The sequence below is a fragment of the Dasypus novemcinctus genome, chromosome 16, assembly GCF_030445035.2.
Source record: "Dasypus novemcinctus isolate mDasNov1 chromosome 16, mDasNov1.1.hap2, whole genome shotgun sequence".
In the NCBI taxonomy this organism is placed as follows: domain Eukaryota; kingdom Metazoa; phylum Chordata; class Mammalia; order Cingulata; family Dasypodidae; genus Dasypus; species Dasypus novemcinctus.
Window position 1 is genome coordinate 71,606,411 of NC_080688.1, and position 21,805 is coordinate 71,628,215.

Here is a 21,805-nt window from a genome sequence, read left to right on the forward strand (position 1 = left end):
TGTGTACATCCAATCGCAATTAGACAGCATTTTGAGAACATGGATTTATTGTTGGAATCGGTTTGTATTTTTTATAGGGTCCTGTGCACCTAACACTTGGTGTTGAATGGATATTTGTCTAAATGCATCACACAGCATTTCAAAAGTTGTGAAGCATTCACTGCTACTGATGTTATTCCCGGTGAACCTGTTGGAACGGAGGACAGCCTCGGAACAACATATGTCGGTGATGATTTGGCGGCAAAAAGTGTGAGACATTTTAATAAAACTGCACTAAACCACATTCCCTCCCATGATGATATTTATGACATTTTAGGTAGCAGGAGAGGAAGACTCTTGAGAGACGGAATAATGGAACGGGAGATAGAACAAAGACTTGGAAACACTGTTTTTTTAAAAGACCGTGTGGCTATGAAAGAGTCCCACTTGCTGTGTGATACATGCCTTGCCGTCGCGTGTTCAGTCATATGAGACTCTGAGGCAGGAGCTTCTGTCCTTAGGAAGCAATTTTCAGTCAAGTTCCAAAATAATGTCAAATAATTATCTTTTAAAATACATGTTTATGTATTATAATTAACTTTAGAATCAGCATTTCTAATCCCCAGTGCCAAAGCAATTCCCTGGTAGTAAGTTAGTTAGTTGGGGAGGGGCATTCATCCTGGGCCTGTAAATTTTATTTAAAATTGAGCCATCTTCCTGCTGTTTGTTTAACAGTCCCTGTGTTGTTTGAGGGAAAGTAATGCATCTCCCTAAATGCACCTAACTCACTCCCAGAGAATGAGTTGGACACTGGAGGCTCGGCATGTAATATCAAGAAGAAATCTGTGTACATGAACACATGCCGACAGTGCAGATTTTTTTTTATAACCAAGATGTATGTGATTCTGCTTTCTGGAGCTTCCCAGCCCAGCATTTCACCATTCCACAGAGAGGGTGCCTTCCGCCGGCTTGTCGGGGTGCTGAAGCGAGAGACTCTAACCCCTCCCATTTATGGAGCACTTAAGAATAAATTAATAGATATGGAGGTGGGGAATAAGGATTAGTTTCAGAATTCTGATTTTTGCAGGACTGGGCCTAAACTTAGAAGGAGAAGGAAGCTGCATGTGAAGTTTGATTTGAGGGATGCACCCGAGTTTTATGACCCCAAATTCTTTCCCTCTCCACTTACCATAGCTTCCAAAATTCTTACCATGAATGCCATTCCTTGGATAAAACCCTCTCCAGAAAGTAAAAGGGATACAAGGGACTGAGTGGAAAGCTTAGATTTATCATGTATTATTGAATTTTCTTAAATCTGTTTCTTCTACATTATGCACAGGCTCTTTGAGACTGGTCCATGAATTAAATATGTTTTTACACTAAGAACTTCAGACTAAAAAGAAAAGTGTGGGATAAGGGGCCATGCTAAGGCAGACTGAGCCAGTTGGGGTTAGCATCCCACTCGGGGAAGCGTGAGAGTTTCCTATGTGCCTAGCCATACAGGAGGTGCAACAAGGGGAGAAAGTCAAGCACCAAAGACAGAATCTATTTCTTCAACAGTCATGGCCCGCTCAAAGGTTTTACTTTCTTCTAAAATTACAATGGACCCTTCTGACGACTGAACAGTGCATCTTAATTTGAGAGAACGGTGCAAAGCTCAGCAAGGCAATGGAAGTTCCTATCCCATTCTCATAAGCGGGTCGATCATGACAGGAAATAACGGCCAACCCAGCCTACCTTCTTGGATTGTAGAAAACTCGCAAAACCAATTACAGCAAGCTGTGCCGCACTACTGAACACAAAAGCTATAACCAATTGTTATAAAAAGAATATTGAGCCACATGCTATGGTTTTTTTTTTTTATTTTCCATTAAATCATAACAGAATATCTTTGGCCTAATGTCCCCTGTGAGACGGGTCGGGGTGATTTGTGTAGAAATTCTCACTTGACAAGCAGCTGTGAAAGCAAGCTTGCCGGGGTTGACAGGCAGAGCAGCGTGCCATCCACCCAATAACTCAGGAACAAAAAAGCAAATCAATAGACATAATATTGCAAAACACTGCAGCAGGATAAACACAGCTCTCACATCTATTTGATTTTTCTCCCTCATCTGTCAACACAATCGAGAAGTCGCGCTCGCTAATTGTCTTCAATTGGCAGACTCCGCCGACTTCGACTGGAGCTGCGTCGCTTGGATGTCACAGTCTTTGCCGCCCGTTGGTCGCCAGCCTGGCAGCCTTGGAAGCAGCCTCCATTTTGGGCGGGCTGCGTTCATCTGCACGGCTTCTCTCTGTCTGGATGAGGCACCCTCTCCATTATGCAGTTCTTCCCGTCATTAGCACCGACTGAAGAATCTGTGCCATGTTCTCTGTATCCAAAATATTTGAGGGAGGCAAAGAATCCCAGGAAGTCAATGAAAATGCGCTTCTATTGCCAGCTAGCATTTGCAACTGCCAGACTTCCTTGCATTCAAATTAGATTACCCAGCAGAGGAAGGACAGAGAGGGATTGGTTTTGAACTAAGCTATCTTCTGTGACTATATTGCTCCGCTTAAAAAGAGTGCACTTGATTTGTTTCCTAAGAGGTCATGCACCACTGGTCTCCTTCTCCACCACCTGCAAGATTGCAAAATCCTCAAGAAAACTTCGCATTCCCCAAAGATGGGAATAGTGAACCACTTGTCCTCCACACACCCAGCACAGAGCTTGCAAACAGTCAGGGGCTAACAACTACTGGCTGTATTGACCAAGTGGTGCTAGAACTACACAGAACAAGAGAACATTGGCCCAGGAACTCATGGGCCTGCAGTTTGCTAGGAGGAGGGTAGGACGACAACATCCTATTCTCTTTCACACTCTGGATTATGTCCAGACATTGTGCAAAATCATCCAATATGGTGGGCAGCAGTGTACAAGTTGCCTTTGCAAAGTTCTAGAAGGTAGATCACTGAGAACTTGACAAACAATCAAGTATAAAAGACTTTACAGAACTGAGCCAGACGTGGACAGTTCTGGCATTCTTGGTGAGTAGACTGGTTGAACTGCTCTCCTCAGTGCTTGAAAGTCCTTCTCATTGACTACCAACAGTACTGCTGGGAGCTTGCCCTGTTCAGGCATCTGCATGTGCCTGTTTCACATTCCTGGAACTATGGAGCAAGAATTGAAAGTCCTCCATTTTGCAAATCAGAGTCTTTGTTCTCTCTAGGCTTTTCTTTAAGGGCTGGTCTACTTTACCCAACTCCTTTGCCTCATGATCAATCAACATCTGTCTGTCTGTCTGTCTCTCTCTCTCTTTCTCTCCACCCCCCACCCCCCTCTCTCCCTCTCTTTCTACATGCTACCTCTCTATTAGAACATTTCAAACAATTTCAAATATACAAAGTAGACAGAATGTATAATTAACCTCCATTGCACATACCAAGCTTCAACTAAGGTCAACTCATGGCTAACTTATTTCATCTAAACTCCCACCCACCTCCCCCCTACCATAGTAATAAGGTGAAGCAAATTTCAGATATTGTATCATATCATTTGCAAGTATTTCAGAATAGATATCTCTAGAAAGAAATTAACTATCATCTGCCAGAAACTCTCCGGGCAGAGTTGGGGGCTGCCTTCTCTGTGCTTCCATGGCACTTTGCTTGCTCCCCAGTGGAGCAAAATTTGTAGTTCATCTTTGTGTTGACCAATCTCCCTCATTAAATGGTAAAATCATGGAACCATGAGAGCCGAGCTTAGCAGATAGACCCTCACTGAATTGCACTGAATACAGCAAGACCCCTTCCGCCCAGGGCGCCCTCACCACAGACAACCTGCCCAACCCCAAACACACACAGGCACAAAGGGAAATGAGTTGGCTCCTTTGTTATTCCCCTTTGAGCTAAGTCATCAGGATGGGGTGAGGAAATAAATTACTGTGTGGTTTATAAACCCTGTGGTTCTTAAGTTTTTGTTGTGGCTGTTGTTGTTTTTAAACTAGCCATTGTTTTAGTCCCTGGCCTCAGAGGCAGTGGGGGTCAGCAGCTTCATTTCCCGGCATCCTGCAGAGGAGCTCATGTTTTCACACTTCTGATCCAGGCACTGAATTTTCCTGCCAGAAAACACAGCTTTAGGTTATAAAATCACAGCCACTGAAACAAACTGCTGCCCATTTCCATCTCGATTTCTCAGCTGCAAAAATAATTGTCTTTTCAGACAGTGTTTGTACATTTCATCAGTGAGTAGCCACCCTCTTGCTTTCATTTTTGATGGTAAAATAATAGATGGGAGGAAAACATGGCTTTTGTGAGAGTGATCAAAGTTTTACATTGCAAGGCTGATCCCTAATTGTAATTGCCCTGGTCATAATTCTCCTTAAATTTTAATACATGCTCAAATTACTTGGCTATAAAATCACAGAGTGAGGGACAATTTTGATACTCCATGTTAAAATACCCATTTTACAGAATTATCTGGAGTGCTCAATTGAGACTTCTATCTTAAGACTGTTAATTGTGTCATTTCGTGGACTAGAAAAGATTTGTCTTTCGGCATGAGCCATTTGAAATCTGAAAGAAAAAATGTTTTAATTTTTTAAAATCACCGATTAAAGATGGCTGCCCATAGGACAATGACAGAGCAACATGTCAGGGAATGGAAATAACTTGATTTTATGAGACCCAGGTTCTTGTTGTGAATATGCCATGAAATAGCTCCATAAATATGAATATGTCACTTATTTCCCCCATTCTAGGGCTGTCGGATAAAATATAAGATGTCTAGTTATACTTGAATTGCAGATAAAAAAGGAGTAATTTTCTCAGAATGAAATATCCCAAATATTGCATGAGAAATTAGTCAAATTTAATTGGGAAGACTATTTTTATTTGCTACATCTGGGAACTCTACATCAGTCTCATTAGCTCCAGAGTTCCCAACAACAAGAATTTCTTAACTCTTCATTTCTTTATCAATTGACAATAGGTATTTTTGCTAATCTGAATTTAATAGTTGTAAAGAAATACTATTGATATTTTCCACTTAGTTTTACAAAGGTTTTTTGAATTTATCATATTCTCTTTGAATATATAATATTCTCTTCTGGATAAAATCCCAAATATTATAATTTACATATTTTAAAACTAATACCCCAGGTTATTTCAAGTATGAAAGCATTGAAAACAAAGAACTAAACACTAATGCCTTTCCTTTTATAACCATTTTCCCTTAAGTAAACACACCATTCTAAGGCTTGATATCCATCCTCTTGTATTCCTATGAACAGAAACGAGTTGTTTTTTTTTAAGATTTATTTTTCATTTATTTCTCTCTCCTTCCCGCCCCACCCCCACCCCCATTGTCTGCTCGCTGTGTCCATTCGCATTCGCTGTGTGTTCTTCTGTGTCCACTTGCATTCTTGTCTGCAGCACCAGGAATCTATGTCTCTTTTTGTTGAGTCATCTTGCTGCATCAGGTCTCCGTGTGTGCAGTGCCATTTCTAGGCAGGCTGCACTTTTTTTACATGGGGCAGCTCTCCTTACGGGGCACACTCCTTGCATGTAGGGCTCCCCTACGTGGGGGACACCCCTGCGTGGCATGGCACTCCTTGTGCACATCAGCACTGTGCATGGGCCAGCTCACCACATGGGTCAGGAGGCCCTGGGTTTGAACCCTGGACCTCACCTATGGTAGGTGGATGCTCTATCAGTTGAGCCAAATCCGCTTCCCCAGAAAGGAGATTTGAGCTCAATAATTATTAGCACACATCATAGTTAATAATAGAATATAAGGTTCATTCCAGAGTTTAGGGAAAAAAACAACTTGGTACAACAGGAATTGTTCTTTATTTACTATTAATTAGGATGCTAATTGTTCCTTGTCTACTAAACAAGTCATACCTATAAATAGGTTGACCAATTTAAAAATATACACAAAAACTACATTGACTTTTAACAAGTAATTGAATTTCTCAGATCATGTATGTATTCCATTTAAGGTAGTTTGTATTAGCTGATACCTTTGATCAAGATATAAATTGTACCTTTTATATATATATATATTCCTTGTGATTCTGTTTTAGTCAAAATTTTCATCTTTAGAACAGTTTTTTTCTTTGAAATCTCTATTCTTCATCAAGTTAATGGAAAACCATCTGTGATTGCTCTAATTCTAACCAAAAATAAAATATATACTTTTTGTTCATTTAGTCTTATTGGAGAGAATATTTTTGAGACATTCTTAATCTTGTATTCTCAAGATTCAAAATGGAAATCCAAGCCTCATTGGGACAGGTGGCAATGAACAGAGTCTTTCCTGAATTCTTAGTTTTAATGATATTTTCAATTCTGTTGCTACCCCAGGCAGGGAAGGATAAAAAACAAGCACAGTACTGATGGTGTATGAGTTAATGGGAGGATAACTGATAAAATTAAACCTTTGCAACCTGCTGAGCTAACCCAAACTTGCTAAGCTACTAGAACATTAATGAGTAAGAGATCTTAATTAAATTGTTTGTAATTAACTTCCCCAAGAGTAAAAAAGTGTAAAAGTAGTGCAAACTAAATACCTGTGGCATTTGCTTGCAATAGAAAAGTAATTTCAACGCAAATGATATGCATAGGTACATATAAAATATGTGTGTGTAAATCAATGCCAAACAAACTACAGTGATTTCTTTTCTCCTGAAATTCTTCTGAGTTACATTTTTATAAGATTGATATTAGTATCTACCTGTTCTTTAATGCAAGTGACAACTCTGAATCCAAAAATGAACAAGGGATTTTCAATGAAAAATATAACATTTTTTGCCTAAGTTTAATGAGATTTAGTAGACTATGAAATACATTTACATATGAAAAAGACCTGGTTATGAAAGGCCAGTGAGCAGTGATTTTTACAGATGTATCAGAGTGATCTCTGGCTTTCCGGAGGATCAATTCTGTCATTCTAATGGCAGCTGTGCAGTTCAACTCCAAAGACAGCCTGGCATGACAGTGAGCCAGGTGGACATATAACCCACTGAGCCAACCAAATGTGTGACAAGTCCAGATTCATGAATGGCTTGTTCATGGGCTCAGGCATTGCTCTAGGTACTGAGATGCAAAGGTGCAAAAAGCCTTGGCTCAAGCACCCTGCAGTCCAGTGGAGTTATGGGATGGAGAGGTAAAATTCTGACCAACTGAATTCAATTTCTTAATGTTTCCTTCTACAGGAAACTATTGCAACTACTTGCAAATTACAAATTGTCATACAGTAAAAGAAATGCTAGCATGAAATATCTAGACTAAGCACACTCATAGAGACCAAAAGCAGATTAGCAGTTACCAGGGGCTGGAGGGAGAGGGAATGGGTAGGCATTGCTTAGTGGATGCAGACTTTCTGTTTTGGGTGATGAAAAGGTTTAGGTATTGGATGGTGGTGATGGTACACAACATTGTAAATGTAATTAATGCCACTGAATTGTACACTTAAAATGGTTAGAATGGCTAATTTTATGTTAGATTTATACTAGCAGAGTAAAAATAAAGATAAATAATCATGTTTGTAAGTATATTTTGTGAACTACAGGGGTCTAATGTGCATGTTAATATTATGTAGGTGTGGCCTAACCAACTCTTACTGTTTCTGACCTTGGCTCTGACCATAACACTGTGGTAGGCCAGTGTAAGTCTGAAGGTACAATAAGAAATGGAGCATGGAACTGGGCAGAATGGGCTGAGGCAGGCCCTAAGCCACACTCCCCATACCTTTACCAGAGTGGCACTGGAATGGCCACCATCCAACTGTTCAATGGGTCCTTCACTGCCATAGGGCTGCTGAAGTCACTAGACTTGTCCTTACAAATCCTTCAGAAACCACATCTGCTCTGTCTACATCATCATGTAATTTTGCTTTCAGATCTCACTGACTAAAGTGATGTTAAACCAAAAATAAGGACTTTGCCCTACAGGACAAGGCACCCTCTCACCAATCCGGGGACTAGGAGACCATCGGACAACAAAAGACTTTCAGAAAGCAGTCCTGTTGCCCCTGTATTGCCTCCACTTCAAAACATGAGTGATTTCCCCAATGAGTCACCAATGAAACTTTTTTAGCTCCTTTATGATTTAATCATGTTTTCTTTTAGCAGAGGAAGGTAGACCCCCACTGCAGAGTCAAATTTTATTTATTTACACCCTCCATCTTCAAGGGGATGCACTTCTCTGTCAAATCAGGTATATGAGCACTGAGGCTCTTCAGTCATTTTCTGCCCTCTTAGTTCTTCTATTTCAAAATCAGGTCAAAAGTTTATGTTCATTCATAATTTATATTCTCGGATCATCTCACCTCTAAGTCTACAGTTCCCAGGCTAAGTCCCAAACATATATGCAATCATGTAGGTATGTATATGTGTGTATGTATATGTGTACATGTATGTGTATTAATTTATCTTTCTAACAAAATCCCTTTAACCCTTTTGAATATCTAACCATTCACCAAATTAATTAACATCCCCACTCCTCAGATTCCTTATCTCTGAAGTTGAAGAAATTATATTTCTAACTCTATTGTGTTGCTGGGAGATGACTCTGTACTTGCAATAAAGTCTACCATTATCAACTGTTACTATCTTCTATTCATATCTTTTGTTCACATACCTTTAAACATAGAGATTTTCTCAGATTTTGCCTGAACTCTTTATCCTTATTGCTGTTTGTATCTCTCCCAAACTATTGTATGACCATCTATCTTACTAATTCTTTGTTTTGACTTAAAATATTTTTAGGTAGTTACCTGTATTGTTCAAGATTTCCTCTTAGCATCTGTGGACTTGACTAAGCAAGTTTCCTCATGCTTTTCTAATGACTTCTTCTCTAGTACATCTTTCTGTTCTTAGCTTCTAAAAAAGAGCTTTCCCCAAGGATCTGCCATCTGATTATTTTTCTTTTTGTGAATTTTATCAAGGTATAAATATATACAGAAAAATACATGAATTATAAGTGTTTGTCTCAAATAATTTTTAGGTGAATACACCTGTGAGGTGAATGTCCAGGTCAAGAAAGGAAAAAGAAAAACACCAAGAGAATCCAGAATCCTCTTTGTGTCTCTTCTCAAGGGTAACCACTATCCTGACTTGTAACAACATAGTGAAATTTTGCCTGTTTTTTAACTTGTATAAATGGAATTCACATAGTATGTATTCTAGTGTTTGGCTTCTTTTACCCAATATTATGCTTATGAGAGTCATCGATGTTTTGTATAATTATAGTCCATTAATTTTCATCACAGTATATTATATTCCTTTGATTAAGTATACCATGAATCATTTATCCATTTACTATTGACACATTTTCAAGTTGGTTACAGGTTTTGGCTATTGTGAAGAGTGCTGTTATGAATATTCTTGTAGATGTCTTTTGTGGACATATTTGCCTATTACTGTTGGGTAACTCTTTAGGAGTGGAATTGCTGAGTTGTAAGATATTCTGCTTTCAATGTTATTTTCCTCCACAGGTTTCATCTACCTGGATTGGATTATCTCCTAAACATGACTATCAGTTTTATATCCCCTGCTTTCTTATCTTGAGTATCAGCAAATTTAAACATTAGTCATAAAAAAAAGTGGTCCAGATTCCCAATCCTTGACTACCATCCCTTCCCTAGTCTGTTCTGCATCCCCTGCTATATCCCCCAGGGTAAGGAGCATTATTTCTATATATTCAGCTGTAAGTTTAGCCTCAGACCCCTACCTGTTCTACTTGTGTGGCCTGGGCTGTACCATATGTGAAATGTAAGGACTACTTTTTTCCATTTGGCTTAAGGCCTGCAGAGAGGGGAGGAAAAAAAAAAAAGGTAGGGTAAATGCTCCCTTTATCTAGAAGACCTGCTGCCTCTGGTTCTCCTCTGGCTTTCTAAGGTATGTGTAGGGAGGGTGGGGAAGTTTTAAAGATAGGGTGGAATTCATCCCTAGCAGAAAAAGTCCCAACATCCACTTTACCACACCAGCCACACCAGCTGCAGAAGAGACTGATTCTAAGATAGAGAACAGTTCAAAGAGGAAATGGGCCCTACATGCAGAAGAGAGAGCATTAGCCGCCCAGCTCCTCCCTTGAGCCCTTTTACCCCAGATGCCTTGGTCTGCTGATGATTTTGACCATAGCACTGCTCCTTCTTGGGGACTACTGGGAGGGGAGGAGAGCTCCAGTTTCACATGTACTATTAACCCACAGTCCACAAAGCATTCGCATTTATCCAGAACACCTCAAACTTAGCATATCTAAAACCAAAACCTTATCTTTTCCCCAAACCAAATCCCCTTTCAGATTTCTCAGTTTCTGTCATCTGTTATATAATAATCACAAGGCTCAAACCCTTAGAAACCATCACAGATTCCTTTCCTTTATCTAATCAGTCAATAAATATTTTTGGTTCTTCTTCAAAATGCCCTTTGTGTCTACCTGGTGTTGGTCTTTATTATCTCCTAAGTGTATTATTGCAAAGGCCTCAGACTATCTCCCCAATTTCACCTACCACCCAGTCCAGCTTGCTCACTACCTGGACATTCAGCTTTCTAAAACAAGGACTTCCTAATGCTGTTCATCTTACCAAACCCTCTAAGGCTTCTAAGAGAGCAACAAACTGACATTTGAACTGAAAATGAGCAACATTACTTTAAATAAAAAATAATTTTTTAAAGTATAGATTGCCTACTGTTGGAACAATGGTTCAGATGAATCAAGACAAGGAAAACTTAGTTAGTTTTGGAATCCAATTTATCAGTACACTTGAGAGAACAATTTCTGTAGAATGTCTGAGGCAAACATCCAATTCCAGATAGCTGTGAAGTGACTGAGTGAAGAGGAAATATCTTGTGGACAGTCAGACACGCAGGCAATAAGTATAGAATAATGCACAGAAACCAGCATTTTCCAACATGGGAAAATCAAGGTGTCTGTCATTGCCACTCTTCAAACAGCATGTGAACCTGGGCACCTGATGTAATTTCACCATACTCAAATAGGCACTTGGTCTAGTTTCAAGAAGTCCCCCTTTCTATCCCTATTGCTTGGGTCCAAAGCCAACACAGGTGATCTAGCCCCCCACCCACTCATTCCAAGTCAGTCTCCTCATAGTTCAAGGGCCCCAATTTCAACCTTGGCACTGCTCTCTTTCTCCGTTTTTGTTCCCCATTTCGCCATTCACACAAGCATTATAACCAGGATTCCCTGAATAGAATGAGAAAGGTAGACCTGGTTTGACTAATCCTTCCTTTCCCTCATCCATCTACCTTCAAACATTTGCTGAGTCCCTACTATGCACCAAAGCTTTTACTATGCATTTTCATGAAGGCAAAAGTAAATATCATATAGTTCCTATTTTCAAGGAACTTAAATTCTTACATGGTGTATTAAGATTGACTTTCCCACTTTCACACAAAACATTACAACATTGGAATGAAATAAAGATTCCCTACTGTCTTGATTATAGGAGCCTGTGAGTGGCAGAATGTGCAAGTGCTTTGAATCTCATGGGCCTCGCTGACTTTAGGCTTAGGCAGGTAGGCCACCTCTCCAAATCTACACAGCCTGGGGGCCATGAGGAAGGCAGAGCAAGATAGAAGTGGAGAGAGAGAAAAAAGAACAGAAGTGCCAGAGGAGACAAACAGAAAGTCACACCCCACTGTTGCCATATGTTTTGTTTATATAGCCCAAGTTTTGAGGGTGCTGTGCTTTTTTTTTTTAAGATTTATTTTATTTATTTCCCGCCCCCCACCCTTGTTGTTTGTGCTTGCTGCTCCTCTCTGTGTCTGTTCATTGTGTACTCTCTGTGTCTGCTTGTCTCTTTTTAGGAGGCACTGGGGAACTGAGCCCAGGACCTCCCGTGTTGCAGGGAGACACCCAATCACTTGAGCCATGTCTGCTCCCTGCTTGTTGTGTCTCTCATTTTGTCTCCTTTGTCTCATCATTGCCTCATCTCTTTGTATCCTCTTCATATGTCAGCTTGCCACACCAGCCCCTCGTGTCAGCTTTCTGTCTTGCTCGTCTTTTTTAGGAGGCACTGGGAACCAAACCTGGGACCTCCCATGTGGTAGGTGGGTGCCCAACTGCTTAAGCCACTTCTGCTTCCCCAGGGTGCTGTGCTTTGAAGGGCATAGATTGGTGTGTGGCCTCTGCTTCTCCCAGGAGCTTTGCTTCACCAAACTACTCAACTGTCACTAAGACCCTGCAGATGGTGAACAGATCAGATGAGGGATTCTGAGAGGTTCTGAATAAAAGAGTCCCTGAGTGACTGCTAGCTAATTCCAGAGGCCTGGAGATGTGCTAAGACAAAAAATAGTTGGGAGCTTGCTAACTTGTGAAGGGGTCCAGTTCAAGTCCTTCTGCCTTTCACTTGGGTCTCTTTGAGACTCTCATGACCAGACCTGGACACTCTCCATGGGCCCCAACTTTGATCTTCTTGGATATAGTTTCAACCATAAAACAGGTATATAGGCAATTATGGGTAATATTCAGGGAATCTTGGTCTGAACACTGCTAAACAAGAGTTATCCATGGAAGAAAGGTAGAGATTTTCCTTATTTTCTTTGCTACCCACAGATGGGAAGATATGGTGGTGTTTGTTTTTTTAATGGCTGCTCATTATTTTGTATTCCTCCAATCGGGAGGTGAGGGCTAGGAGCCTTCCCCTTGAATCTGGATGGGCCTTAATGACTGCTTTGACCATAAAGAATGGTGGAAACAACACTTGTGACTTTCAATATTTGGTCACCAAAGGTTTTGCAACTTCTACCTCATTTTCTCGGGACACTCATTCTGGGAAGAACCAGCTCCCACGAAGGAGACTGTCTAAACCATGTAAACCATGGCCACCATACTGGAGCTGCCACATGTAAGAGTTTCGGTCTCCAGTTCCAGCTGAGCCCAGCTCTCCTGCCATCCCCACCCAGGCACCAGATACATGAGTGAAGTTGTCTCGGTTCCTCCAGTCCAGTCCTTCTGCCAGCTGAGAACCCCTTATTGAAGGTAGTAAATGCCAAAAGGAGCAAAACAATCAGCCAGGGGAGCCCTGCCTGAATTTCTGACCTATGGAATCCATGAGATAAAATAAAATGGGCGTTGATTTAAGTCTCTATGTTTCATAATAGTTTGCTGTGCAGTAACAGTAACTGGAAGAGAAGGTACGCAGCCTCTAAACAAGTGCCTCCTAACTGGTCTGGTGTGGAGTTGAGTAATTATTCACAAGGTGATACTTCTCAGGAGTCTAATGGGGGAGGGGCTAAATGTGGGGTTATGGGTTGAAATGTGTCCCCAGAAAGAGATGTTCAAGTGCTAACCCTCAATGAATGAGATCTTATTTGGAAATAGAGTCTTTGAAGATGTGATTAGTTAGGATGAGGCCAGGACTAGGTTAGGATGGGCCTCACCCAAATGCCCGATAAGAGAGGAAAATTGGATCCAGGCAGACACGAGAGAAGAAGGCCATGTGATGGCAGAGACAAATACTCCTGCAAGCCAAGGAGCACCAAGGATGACTGGCAAGCCACCAGAAGGTAGGAAGAGACCAGGGAGGATTTTACCCTGCTGGCCTCAGGGATAGCAGGGCCTTGCTGATACCTGATTTCTGACTACTGGCCTCCAGAACCAGGAGAGAATAAATTTCTGTGGTGGAAGGCCACCAAGTTTGCGGCAATCTGGTACTGCAGCCCTTGGAAATGAAGAGAAAGAAGCTTGCCAGTGGCTTTTGAAACGTTAACGGTGCCATGACGCTCACGCTCTCAGCTCCCCATTCGTGTAGCATGCCTAGAGGATTGGTGGATGGGGATCCAAAGGTCTCGTTTCTGTCCCCACTTAGGGACAGTGTAAACTTGTGCTGTTATGGAAAATAAAACAATTCCTCTGTTCCCCATCTCAAAGGGATGCTGTGAGAATTTACTGAAGAAGGTAAGCTTTGGGCATCATTGCTTAAATCCCCCTGCTCTTGTCCCTAGTAACTCTGCCCAGGAGGCATGATGTCCCACATGCCAGGTGCTTGGATGCTGGGCCTGGGCATGGCTGTGGGCTACATGCGAGTCTGGGTGGCATTTTGTGAGGGGATTTTTTTTGGTTGACATCTCTGCATTGCGTGGGATGGTATACATTTCTGTTATTTTCACTTCCTACAATCGCCACGGCAGGTGCACAGTTATAGAGAACTTCATGCCTTTCTTTCTGCTTCGGGTGCTCGTGTGTGGTCAAGTTGCACTGTTTAAAAGCAACACATTGAACACAAGGGGGCACAAAGCATCAAAGAATTCAATCCAGGCCACTTCTCTCGCCTAGCAGGGGCTTGGCCAGCCATGATGAGAAAGGAACAGTGGCTCCCACATAGAGATTCACAGGCAGTGGTCTCATTGTCCAGGAGACAACCATGCCTGCCGAAATCCATCTCCTGCAGCCACTTCAGTCCTGCCCTCCTCCAGCCCGTTGGACATATGACCACCAGCCCTGCCCCACAGAATCCAGGAGCAGAAGCATGGTCGTGGTGCATACTTAATGGCCAGCAGAGGGAGGTCCTGGGAAGCCCTAGCAGAGGGACCTGAGTTTACAGAAAGAACAAGTTACACAGGAAATGGAGACTAACATTAATAGCTCATTTGTCAAAGGCCAAGTTGGTTCTGAACCAGTGCCACTGAGAGCCTACAGAGAGGTCAGCACTGTGTCCGATCCCTGGGCACATCATCCTTCAGGCATATGCACAGTACATATCTGAAGGCCAAAGTCTGGGTGCAGTGATGGAATCGCTTTAGTGAGGGCATTGGGGTGAACTGGGGTGAGATTATACAAGGAGGCCTGTCAGAATTCTGGGTGCTGGGACCTTCCATGGAGCCTCATTCTGTCTTCATTGGGATAAGTTGAAGGTCAGACGTCTAGAACCAAAGCTTATGAGGAAGGGAACATTTCAGGGGAACATCCTCTGGGGCTGCTGTTCCAAAGCCTAAAGCAGAGAAATGGAGGGAGGCCCATGATCCTCCTGAAGAGAGAATGTCTGCTCACTGGTAAGAAGCAAAGCTGCCACTTTCAATTGCACAATGTGCCCTTGATTCAAACTCCCTGCCATTGCCTCATGCTTATGGGCATCCTTTATCTTGCCTTTGTCTGACCCTACCCTTCCCCATGCCTTCTCTATTCTCCTCTGCGATCATGTTCCTACCTCAAGTCACTTGGAGGAAATAAAATGCTATGTATAGGATTTGGGTTTCTCAACTTTGGGGGTGGGAAAGACATCAGAAGGCAGAACCCCCAGCTCTATCTCAAACCTGTGGAAGAAATCTCTGAAGGTGGGACCTAGTTAGATCCTTGTTACTCAAAGTGTGGTCCTTGGACTAGCAGCATCCACCTCCCAAGAAACTTGCTAGAAATGCAAATTCTCAGGGTCCACCTTGGCTCCACTACATGAGAATTTGCATTTTAACATAGTCCCCGGGTGAATTGCAGGCATGGATATGCACAGTGATGCTCAAGGTCTATGCACAGTGAGGCTCAAGGTCTATTCATTGATCTGATTCTCCAGACCCAAATAGTCTCTACCCTGGCCTTCTGTATTAATAGCTGGACTATGACCCAAAAGGTGTGTTTTAGTCTGCCAAAGGGCTGACCATGCAAAGTTCCAGAAATGTGTTGGCTTTTATAATGGGGATTTATTTGGGATAAAAGCTTACAGTTCTGAGGCCATGAAATATTCAAATTAAGGCATCAGCAGAGGTGCTTTCTCATTAAAGTCAGCTGTCACACGTGAAGCAAGATGGCCATCAATCTCTGTCTTCCCTCCAGAATCTGCCATCTCCTGGAGCTCAGCTGAGTGCAAGCAGACTTGTCTCTTTCTGGGCCTTTTCTATCTGTCTCAGCTGCTCTGCTTTCTTTTGGAGTTCAGCTGCATGCTCTCAGGCATATGGCTCGTTTCTCCCTGGGTCTCAGCTCTTTCATACTCCCAGGGTCTTCTTTCCTTGCAATTTAGCTGTGGATGAAACTGGAGTCTTTTCTCTCACATTGCAGGATCAAATATGGCGGCTTACGTGTGTATGTATGTGTGTGTGTGTGTGTGTGTGTCCATTTTTTATCAGACCCAGAAAAAAGACGAAGACTCAACTTGAGTCACACCTCACTGATGAAGTCCAGTTGAAAGTGTCTCACACCCACAGGAATGGATTTAGTTCACAAATGTAATCTTTCTCTTTTGGGGATTCATAAAATAATTTCAAATTGTAAAAGGTGCTTTGACCACTTAACCTTCAGGCCCATCTTCACCTTATTTTATCTGAATAAAAATATCAAAGAGAGTACAGGAAGATTCCCTAGCCTCTGAACTGTCAGCACTATATCACTTCAACCCCTATCCTGGAATTGACTTTGGAGTTCACATTTCGTGGTTTCCAAAGCTCAAAGAACCATCTACTAGAGCACAAATAGAATTGTTCTGTGGAACAAAAGACCTAGTTCACCTGCTCACATATGGTCTAGCACCTCCTTTCAAATATTTCTTGGTTCCTCAGGCCAACCTTCCGATTTAACATTTGTATATGCATAAAATATCTGTGAAATGATACAGAGAAACTGATGGTTACATCTCAGGAGAGGAAGTGGGTAGCTCTAGAAACAGGGAGGTGAGACTCCTAACTGAATTCCCATTTGTAACCTTGGAGGTATGAACCTTAAAAAAAAATTACATTGAAAGTAAAAATTAAATTTAAAATTTCTCCTCTTCCTTAATTACTCCTACTCAAAGACATTTGCCAGCTCATGTCCCTGCTACATGTTCATGACTGCTTCTATTGGCAAACCAGCTATGCTTGTAAGCCACTCAGCTCAGGATGCAGAGCCAAACATTTCTGTATCAATTAACAGATACACTTTTGGAGGTGAAAAGGAAATAAATTTGAGGATGGGGAAGAAGGAAAGAAAGGGGGAAAGAAGACATACTAACTATCTAAGAACAAAGAGTTAACCTAGAATGAAAACAGCTTTAGGTAAAATGAAATTTGTGTGATATACTTTCTCCTTGACAACCCCTGCCATCCCCCTATATTCACTTTCTTCTGAAATCACCACCTTGCTCTAACAGATGTCCAAATGGCCAGAGTAATGGAAACTCACCTTCCTTGGATGACTTCCCATATTACCTTTTGAGGACTTTTACCCAAAATTACTGTGAGACGTGTTGGGACTCACTGATGTGACCACAGAACAAAGATATTGAAAGATGTGAGATATAGGATAGGAAAAAAGTGAAAATAAAGTTACTTTCTGGACCTTCTTGGAAGAGGTCCCAAACTCCTGACTTCATTCTGAAATGGCAGGAAAAACAAAACACTTTGAAACAGGACTTCAGTAACAGCCCCAACTCAAACGTATTCATAGAGAACTGCTGAAGTGTTCAAAACACTGCCAACTGGCACTTACATATGCAAATGAGGTACAAATGTAGGGGTACAAATTTCGGGTTATGTGTGCCAGGACAGAGGAGACAGAGAGGGCATGTGCCTATTTCTAGACTGCCCCTTTTTTAGAAGCTTATTTCTACATTGTCAGCTTCCCTGAAACCACTATCTCACATTGTGAATTACATTTTTTTAATTCCAAAACTTGATATACATTTCAGAGAGACTATTATGTGTGTCTGGAGGTGGTGTGTGAGTATCAAATACTATGATGTTGAACAGCACTGTGTCACCCACAGAATTGCTTTTTTTTTTTTTTTAATTACCAAGGTCTGATCTGCTGGCAAAATGTTGATGCCAAAAAGTATAAATGTCAGCAAGACTCACAGTTTAATGAAGACACACTATGAAGGAGGCACCACTACATTTTTATTCTTCTCCAGGAAAATCTATTATAGTGCTGCATAAGTGAAATGCCATCCCCAAAATGGCTTTTCCCCCGAGGCTTCACCTGCAGGAGTTAACCCAGGGCAAACTCCCAAAGCACCTACAAGCCTCTTGATTCCCAACTCAGCCTCCGGTTGCGGCCCTGGTGGATTCAAGCATGGGGACTGTCTCTGCCAAGGAAAGGAGACATCAGCAAGACTGCTGCTGGGCAGACATTGGCCCTGGGACCACAGTCCTTCCTGACTGCCGGGCTTCCTGTGGGTTCTCCGGCCCTTTCCGGTCTCCTGGGTCGAGACTGTCAACAAAGCACTGGGTTTTGCATCTAGCCTTGTAAGCTGGCATTTATGTTCTGTATGCTTGGCCCCTATTCACCTGGCTTCAGAACTGCACCTTGTTTTCAAAGTCATACTTCATGGGTGCCTGCTGACCTGTTAGTGACTCATCATTCTCTAAAAGCTCCATTACTCCAAGTTCTTCAATCAGCAAAGTGTTTCTGACTCCTCCACTGCATCCAATTGGTGGACACTATGCCCCTATGTATTTAATTTAATTCAACCTAGAATTATAATGCAAATTTAACTATAGCAATAACTTTCTGCTAGTTACTCTCCTAAAACCATAATCACTATGGAGACAAAGAAAGAAAAAAAATCTCAGATAAAGAGATCTATTTAGAAAATTACAAGTTATGGGTGCCCTCAATCATACTTGAGCCATGAATAAAAGTATCTCCTTCAGGGAAAGGGGAAGAGAGGAGCAGCAAGCTCTGCCTTCCACACGTCTCCACCGCAGATTTTATAGGAGCACCACACTGGTCCCAGGTCTCTTGTCAGCAATGCAATCTACTTTCCCAACTTTAACTCCCACCATGCTCTTATCAAGAGCTGTGCAGCTTCTGGGATTTTATGCTACTTACAAGCTGATAAACCAACCTGTTTTTATTCCACGGGTACTGGCAGAAGAAACAAGACTCCAGTCTACTACCCACGACAGATCTTCATGTTCTCATATGGTCCCAATGCCCCCCGAGTCCCATGCAATACAAAGGGCCCACCATGGGTGCCTGCATGTGCAATGGGTTGTGTTAGAGGAGGGCCACACTGAGCCTGGAGGACTCACTATTCTTACGGCAAGCAGAAGTTAATCTGCTCTGTCTGGGGAAAGACCTTGCCTCATCCTTCGAGGTTACTCACTGCAGACATACTGAGAAACACAAGTGGTAAAGAGCGGTCAGGCCTTACATTCTTGGCATACCCAGGGAGACAACATGGGTCTTTCAGGGCCCAGGGAGGATCGTTCTACCCCGCTCCCCTACACTAAGCAACTCCAGACAAACGGGACACTTTGTTCTCCCCCAGAGACTCTGCATGCTCCTGTGACTCGCCATTGCTCATGCTTTCTTACCTCCCTGAGACACTCTCCCCTAAACCTCCCCTAGAGGTCCTTGAGGGACTCTGGAGATCTCTTCTCCTTTCCTGATTATACCTCCTGCCTTGAGAGGAAGCCTCTTCTACATCTTGGGATGAGCCTAAAAGTCATAGGAGTCACCACTTTCTCTTCTGATCATTATTTTTGTATATATCTGACTGTCCTCCAAATTGAGAGGGCCTATGTGCCACTTGATTCCCAGTACAAGGTCATGCATGTGTTAGACAAACACAAATTACCCGGGGAGACAGACACTTGAGAGGAAAATGGTGAAACCTGAAAAAACAAAAAATTACTTTATAAATGTATATTAAAACCAACCAACTAGCTAGCTTCTAGATCCTGGTTTCTAAATACTGTTCTCCAATCAAAGGAACGAAGACTCCTTGGAGAAGTAATTGAATCCAAGGCTGGGGCAAGGGAAATGCAAGATGAGTCTGCAGCACCTTATAATGCCAGAAACAAGTAAGTACTCCAAAAAGGATAGGGTCTTGGTGAAAGGACTCAGGGACCAATCTGAAGGAGCTCCCAAAGGCCAGAGCTGGTACAATTTGAGCCACAACATAAATTTGCCATTGTATTATATTATAACCCAAAGTATACAATAAATATCCATGAATTTGTACTGATGTAAGTAAATGATTGAGTAGGACAACTTTTTTCTTATAAGAAAATTCCAATTAATAAATGTAAAAGGAATGACGAAAAAGGAAATCACCATCAGAACAGCACATTAATAATTCCTGCAGGCAAAATTCACCCATGAAGGCTAATATTAGTGGGGAAAAGTTCAAAGAGAAACTGGATTTTGGCATATTCTCAAAGTCCCTTCTTCTAAACACTGACTAATTGCAAATGGAAAATTATTATTTACAGTGCAGAATTCTGGCAGACAGCACCTTATCCAGGTGATCAAGGGTGGATCAAGGTATCATCACCCATTAACAAGACATACCAGCATCATGTGCCCCAGACACAATGCACAGAGCAGGTCATGTCACTTCCCCAAAAGGCACAACCTATGTTCATTCAGAGAAACATCTGTAAACCCCAGTTAAGAGGCATTCTACAAATTCCTTGACCAGTTCTCTTCAAAAGTATTAAGGTTACAAAAGTCAAGGAAAGAATGAGGGACTGTCTTAGACCAGAGGAGACTAAGGAGATGTGTCAACATGCAATGTGGTTCTTGGAATTAGATCCTGGGACAGAAAAAGTACATTGGCAGAAAAATGGTGACATTCTAATAGTCTGTAGTTTAATTAATGGTGCTGTACCAATATTATTGTAATTGTCTTGATCATTTCTGCCACAATTATGTGAAATACTAACATTAGGGACAAATGGAGGAAGGATATATGAGAACTCTGCAATTATTTTTGCAACTCCTTTGTTAAATAAAAAAAAATTTTCAAATAAAAAATTTAAAAAACAACCATTATCTAAGTTAAAAAATAGACAAAAGAAAACACATTATAGGAAGCGGACTTGGCCCAGTGGTTAGGGCGTCCACCTACCACATGGGAGGTCTGCAGTTCAAACCCCAGGCCTCCTTGACCTGTGTGGAGCTGGCCCATGCACAGTGCTGATGGCACGCAAGGAGTGCCGTGCCACGCAGAGGTGTCCCCCCGCATAGGGGAGCCCCACACGCAAGGAGTGCGCCCTGTAAGGAGAGCTGCCCAGCATGAAAGAAAGTGCAGCCTGCCCAAGAATGGTGCTGCACACACGGAGAGCTGATGCAGTAAGATGACGCAACAAAAAGAAACACAGATTCCCGGTGCCGCTGATAAGGAGAGAAGAGGTCACAGAAGAACACACACCGAATGGACATGGAGAGCAGACAACAGGGGGAGGAGGTGAAGGGATAGAGAAATAAATAAAAATAAATCTTTAAAAAAAAGACATTATATGTGGAACACAAATCCTAGTACCCGTCTTTTAATTCCTTCATATAAGTGGTAAAAAATTCTGATCAAAATTATTTCATACCATACATGACTATAAATTTTAAAGAGTAACAAGAATAATCAGTTCAAAAATAATTCAAGAACAATCAGATAACATATATATATATAAAACAATGGTTATTACTCTTCTAAGCACTTTGCATGCACTAACTCCCTAATATATGCAAAAATTTACACAAGTTATCTCTATTGTACCCATTGTGTGATTAATGAGACTGAGGGGCAGGGAGTTTAAGTGAGCCAGCTAGTAAGTAGCAAGGCCGGGACTGAAACCCTGGCATTCTGACTCCAGATCTAAGCTCTTAGCCACATGACCTTATTGGGCAAGGGCACTGAGCTTCCAAGGGAAACGATTTGACTTCTTGCTTAGTCCTCCAAGCTCCAGTATAGAGGTGATTGATAACTGAGAACCTACTGTGCTCCTGTTTAATTTCCACAGTCTTTCTAAGAGGTGAGTAATTACCCTCATTTTACAGATGAAGAAACTGAGGCCCAAGGGTGGCAGATACTGCTTTCAACAGTATAGTCTAAACTTTCCTAAGTTTCCCTTAGTACCTGGGGCACAAAACCTGAAAACTCAGTTTCAGAGTCCCATGCCTTTGTGTAGGATTTGAA